General features: G+C 31.8%; 1 long non-coding RNA gene across 1 annotated transcript; it reads left to right on the top strand.

Moving 5' to 3' along the window:
• Nucleotides 1-2,594: 2,594 nt before the first annotated feature.
• Nucleotides 2,595-5,438, top strand: LOC147074299 (uncharacterized). The gene is made up of 3 exons (XR_015070290.1): nt 2,595-2,624; nt 3,045-3,114; nt 5,268-5,438. It is a non-coding gene; the product is annotated as an uncharacterized LOC147074299 (long non-coding RNA).
• The last annotated feature ends 1,344 nt before the right edge of the window (nt 5,439-6,782 follow it).

Raw genomic sequence — 6,782 nt, 5'->3', positions numbered from 1 at the left:
TATTAACAATTTATAATGAAGAAAAACACCATAAACAAAGATAAGAGACAGAATGTCAATTGAACGTACATTTTTTAAAAACATTGAATTGAAATTAGATCCTTTTTTTCTAATGTGTTTGTTTTAAAAATATTGCAAAAATAAGTATTTTATGAACTGCAGATTTGGCTATAATTCAGGAAAGAAAATTTATCTGTGCGGACAACATTGCCTTGACATCTCAGACTTGATTCATAAAAATGGTACAAGATCTTGTGGCGGAACTTAATGTCATGTAGGTTTAATGATTAATGATTGGTGGTCATTCAATAGTATTGTATACGTCATATTTCAGCCGGATAATGCCAAATCCAAAGCATCGCACAAGGTAAATTTTGTATGAGAAAGTTTTTAGGGCCCGGGTGCTGCTTGAAGGTCAAAAATTAAGAATTTGAGGCAAATATTCGAGTTTATCCTTAATAATTTGTAGAAAGTTGTTGGGAAAATTTAAATATTATTATAATACTTTGTTATTTTTCATGACAAAATTAAATATATTAAAAACTGAAAAGAGTACTACAGTAAACTTAGAGCCAAGACACATGGCAACGTAGACGGGGCTGCGTCAACGCTGGTCTTACTTGATTCTAAATGTATCAAATTGTTATGGTCTTGCTTGACTCCAATTGTTGTAGACCTGTGTTGACTTAGTATGTCAAAATTGAGAATAAAGTAATAGTTGGTAGGTACATCATAATAATATGTCCGTCGTTATAGCATTTTTTTAAATTATTATTTTGTGAAAACCAGCATTATAAATTTTGTCTAATCTAATTTAACATTATTATATATTGAAATACGAGTATATTCGGTGATTTTTTCAATTAAGTTTGTAATTTACCCGTAGTTTTGGTGATATTGCAGAACGAAGGGGGGACATGCTCGTCGAAGGTCAAAATTGAGTTTTTATTGTATTTTCAAACCATTATCCTGGACACTCCATAAACGTTGTAGATAATCCATTTATATAATTTGAAAGCCTTATTATCCTTTATAGTTATTTTTATGGCTGTATAAAGTATTTTTATTACATAAAATAGTATTCTTTTAAACCCCTCGCTCTAATGTTTTAGAATATAGTCATATTTCGGTACATAACTGTGCAGTAGGGTTAAGATTTTTTACATTTATTAATTTTTAAACGCATTTATGAAACCATTAATATAATTTATTACGAGATAATTTTTGTAAAATATTCACGATAAAAAATTATATTGATAATCTCTGTGATCCCAAATTTGACAAGAATTAGGCATTTTATTATTCAAAAAATCGGCAAGATTAACACATTTGAAGATGATTCTAAAGATACTTATTATAAGCTATGTCTTTGACCATTCAAGTGTGATAAACATCTTATGAATAATGATTGCTATATAATAATTATCTACCTAAGAATAAGGTAGTGTTTTTTTGAAATACGCTATTTCTTTTGTCATTCCCTAGTGGTTAAGCTACAACATACGGCCGTAGCCATAAATTGACAAACTATAATTAAAGAAGGGAGTAAAAATTATGTTAACGCGCGTGTTTGAACATGTACCGTTTAAAAAAAATAAAAAAAAATCGGTTAGGTACATAAAATGCAAATGGTACAGTGGCGGCACACTGATATTGTCATCTACTGAGAATATGTCCAACGTCACCTCTTCACTCTCAGCATGATGAGAGGCTTCTTGGTGCGTTCTCTTATTTCCTCTAGAACCTCACCCTAGCTTGCCTGTTCTTAAAGCTGACCGGATTCCGGCGGCCTGGAAGGCCGCTAAATACTATTTATAGAGTATATATGGCGGAGCTATGGGATACTGGTTTGACCTACATTGTTTTCCCACCACCACCCGTCATGTATTTACAGCCGTGGATATGCACAGCCGCCTTCCATGACGCTATAAACGTGTCTGAAAGAAGTGATTTTAAGTGCTCATTCCATCACAAAGTGGAGCCGCACGGGACTGATGCTACAACCATGCACCGTAGTGATTAAAGAAGAAAGTTTAGAGAAAAAGGGAAAAAAATCTTTTTGGACTGGCTCTGCTGCCCGCTGACGTTAAGCGCCCTATGTATCCGTATACTGAGTGTCACGAGTTGAAATGGAAAGCAAGAAGACTGGCTAGCGACAGGGATTCTTGAAGGTGCCGCATGGTGTCCATATGCTCCAACTAAGAGGCGGATATGGCCGAAGAAGAGAATATGTATCAGAAAATTTTATTGCACAATATTCTTAACTGCAATAATAATATTACGCATCATAGTTATTTGACACAATTATTATCTCTAGACAAATACCGATAAGTCTTTTAAACCGGTTTAAAATGCATTAAAATGCAGTTTGTTATTAAAAATATTTACATACGCACTTTGATTACAGTGAATTACAGTCATTATTGATTCATTAAATGCATACTTTATAAATTCACTATAATATCTTCTTATAATGAGTATTTACAAGAAACAATTAAGTAACTATCTCAAGGCAATAATTGTGAAACTTAAAATCGTATAAAAACAATGGTTTTTTTTGGAAAATTATCAGTTCATTTGTTTGCATAGACGAAAACAGTAAAGAAACTAAGTACAATATGAAAGTGAGTAAACGTTAAAGCTTTTTTAAGTTTCTACAATTTCAATATATAGTTTTATTAGAGTGATAAGAACCTAATCGTTGAAAATACTTTACATTTTTATTTCAATATGTTTAAAGTCATAATATAATATGTCTCATAATAGATGGTTTTGATTCTCTTAAATGCCTTTAATTATTTAGTCACAATCTTATTAATACACAATATAACATCAAATCAATGTGTATATTTTTTGTGTGCTTAATTATTTCCGAAAATCTATTAATAGTGTTTTTTTATTTTAAATTTTGTGACGAAAGGCAGTTCAAAATAATATATGGAAAATTAATGTATTATTAAGATACCTACAATTTTACTTTATATAATGGTACCTATTTCTACCTAATTGGCATTCACTTAATTTTTTTATGTCGTATTTCACAGTTCTTCCAATTCCTCTTCTTCGTGGTTTTCTTCGTGGTCGCAGCAGTAGCCTATCCATACGACGAATATGGTAAATATTATATAAAATTATAATATCTATATAAAATATTACATATACAGTGACGTCTCTTTATAAAATGCCGCCCCTAGGCAGCGCCTACATGCCGCCTCATTTTTTTATACATTATTTTTATCACCTTTCATGAGTCCAATATCTAAGAAATGGGTTGCATGGATACATTACTAAAAAAATACCAAATTATTAATATTAATAATTATTCGCAAATCTACACGTGTCGTTTCTGGTCAGCAAGGACATCGAAGGGCAACGGAAGTAAACTAGATATCTTATTATTACTATTATCTTATTACTAAGTTTAAGTAGCTATATATATATATATATACAAAATGATTTTCTTCGATTTGCCGTCCTTCGAGTAACTGCCACCCCCAAGCGCCGCTCAATCTGTCTACCCCCACGGGACGTCACTGTATATATATATATATATCATACACTGTGCGTATATATGCTGGAAACATTTTACAATGCTAGTATGGGTATGGCAAAGCCGATTCGCAGTTGTATTAGTAATATTTACTACAATGCCTGTTTTAATACGAGTAAATGATACCAAACAACTGCGGATTACTTTTGCCATACTAATGATGATAGTAAATAAACATAACTAAACAATAAGCAAGTTAGAGTAAATTAATAAATAAATAAAAAGTATCAAATGTTTAAAATAAATATAAAGGAAAATAAGGCTTCAAAATTATGTAAATACATTATCTACAACATTTAAGAAATGTCCAGGATCATGCTTTGTAAATAGCATAAAAGCTCCATTTTGACGTACTCTGAGCATATCCCCCCTTAAATAAAATATCCGTTGAAAGTTGGGTGCTCAAATACCAATCGGTACAAAAATTTTATTTTGATTTTCGGGATTGTTCACAATTGTTGTAGCTATTTTATGTCTTTAGGAAAATTGAAAATTTTATCAAAATACCGAATCATTTTATTACATTTTTTTGAGAAAACTAAAAGCTGGTGACACCGCTATTAATTGACTGTGTAATAGTTAGCTCCTGATATCCCTGTGTAAGCATGTGTCATAGGGCCATATGTATGAGATTACCAAATTCTTTATAAGCTATTTAAACGATTTTCCACCATATAGCGTATAGCACTGTTTGTGACGTAAGCAATCTGACGTCACGCGTCATTCAAAATGGCTGCTTCATCTGTCACTTTCAAATGTCATTTTAATAATGCATTCATTACAACAAACGTTTGCTTGAGACCCTCGTTCATTTTGTAGACTCTGTAAAACATTTGCGAACTTTAAAAATAGTTCCTAGTCGTGCGGTTTACAAAATACGTATAATTTTGATCCATAGTCTTTAATCTAGCTAGATAGTAGGTTACTGGTACAATGCTCTTGTATTTCGCTTACATCAAAAATAACTGTAATAAACAAAGCAAAAGTCTCAAACATCAATAGTGTACATATCATATATCCATTATATATCAATAAATCCATTTTCATTTCTGTCATTTATTCTTATTCCGTTTTGACATCTCATAATAGAAGTGATTGAAGTGAAGTTAGTCATAATATAACTGTATGTATTGCCACCAAATGAAAATGTTTACTGGGAATACTATATCCTTTCGTACAGTAGAATTATAAAATAAATGTTATAAAATAACTGATAAGTTATTTTAAGTTCATAATAATTATTCATTTATTATTATTAAATTTATATGGTACCGTTCGCACACTTTTAGACACATTTACAATTTCAAAATTTTAAATGAATGGTCGGGGAATGAAATTTTATAGGTTTACCATTATATGGACGCCATGACACATTATGACCTTAGTCACCTTACTACTAAGACCTCGTTAGTCCGATAGTATAGAAAAATAAAGTTTGTTCTCTAGACTAGTATGCTGTCAATCTATCGAAAAATTATAAAAACTTGTAAGTCTCGTGGTTTCAAACATGGAATTAAAACCTCGTATTTCACAACCAGTGTTAGCAGATTCATCGATTAGAGAGGTGCTTAAAATATTGTTTTTATAACGTTTTTTCTTTCCCCTCAACATTCTTCTCAAACAGACTTACGAGGTTTAAATAGTAAGGTGACGAATGTTTGATTACCTGGAATTTATGCACATATTTTTGTGGTTGATTTCAAACTTATTTTTCCAGTTCCTGTTCTGAAGAAAGAAATCTTAGTAAAAGAAGAAGTCCCCGAATTCATACCAGGATTGCTACCAGTTCAGCATGGAGGATGGGATGAACACCCTCATGACTATGAACACCACTGGTAAACAGTGGTTAAAATAATAACCACAACATAATATAACCAGTACTAGAAAACATCTGCCTACAAATTATAGAATATAGATTAAGACATTATTTTTTTCGTTTAACTTTATAATGGCAAAACTTTACTTTGTCAATTTAAAATGTGTTATAATGTTGAATTCGCAATTATAAATTTTATTAAAACTCGTTTTTTTTATTTATTTGCTAATTTCTGTTCATTTTTACATTAAATGGGTAGCAGGTACGTAATGTTAATAATCCAGTTGTACCCAATAATGGAAACCTTTTTATTTTAAACCATGTCCGAATCTAATAAGAACAAATGGGCCGGGCCTATGAGAGGTTTGAATTAATAGATTTTTGGTTTTACGAGAAATGGATGGTAGCCACTCACTCAGCCTACTTGGTCGATACTCTGACTCAAACATAAATTGAAAAACAATATGTGTACTTGCCAGACCCAGGATTTGAACCTGGGACCCACGACGTTATAGGCCGACGCTTAAGACGCGGAAACATATAAATCTGAAATCTATTTTTATCAAGCAATCAATATAATATTGCATCGCTTTCTCTTTCTTGACCCCACTCAAACTTAGTCTTGTTTTTTTTTTAAATTATTTAACTTCATTAAAACATAAAATCCGATTGTCAATAAGTAACGCAATTGAATAAGCGATTCAGAGAGTATTGTAAAAACTAATTAAATAAAACACGTTTAGCATAGGGGTCAGTGCACGTGGGCGTGATTCCCAAGGGGCGCAGGTTCCAATCCTGCTTGGTGTCGTTTTTATTTTAAAGCTTTTTTCTAGTGGTTATTTATATTTTTCGTGTTTTGTGTTTTCAAAATTATGTATGTTCAATAAAAGAATGTTACATTTTTTAAATCTGTGAACTATTCATTGAATAAATAGTTTAATAAAGTAGTATGTTTACAGAAGTTTCCATACTGCTCAGATGTTATGATCTGCGAATAATATTCGCAGCTAAAACATTCGCGGTTGAAATACATGTATGGACAGCAAAATTTCAAGAAAACACATGAAAATATTCAATATTATGTAAACTGCTATTTTAATAAGTTGATTCTCTCAGCTGAGAGCTTTAAAAAAGCATAAATTTGGGCCTGACCATACTTGATTTGCTTATATATTTAAATTAGCAAATATTTGGTGGGTCTCGTTGTTGAAGGCCGAGATCGCTATGATTGGGGATGACCAGGAGGTGTAGATGGATAATCCTCAGGAGGAGAGATTTGGTGGTTGCTCCGATGGATGAAGGAGCGAGTTTTATTCGCAGCGTAAACAGTTAGTACAAGAATATGTTACAAGAGCGTTATGTTACAATACTTATGATACTATTCCGAGGTCCGTGTCTCGGTGGAACATAATGTGG

Source organism: Rhyacophila brunnea, unplaced genomic scaffold (assembly GCF_057557595.1).
Source record: "Rhyacophila brunnea isolate RB1 unplaced genomic scaffold, BYU_Rbru_1.0 scaffold_16, whole genome shotgun sequence".
Taxonomy (NCBI): domain Eukaryota; kingdom Metazoa; phylum Arthropoda; class Insecta; order Trichoptera; family Rhyacophilidae; genus Rhyacophila; species Rhyacophila brunnea.
Note: the sequence above shows the minus strand (reverse complement) of the source record. Positions and strands in the feature narration are given on the sequence as shown.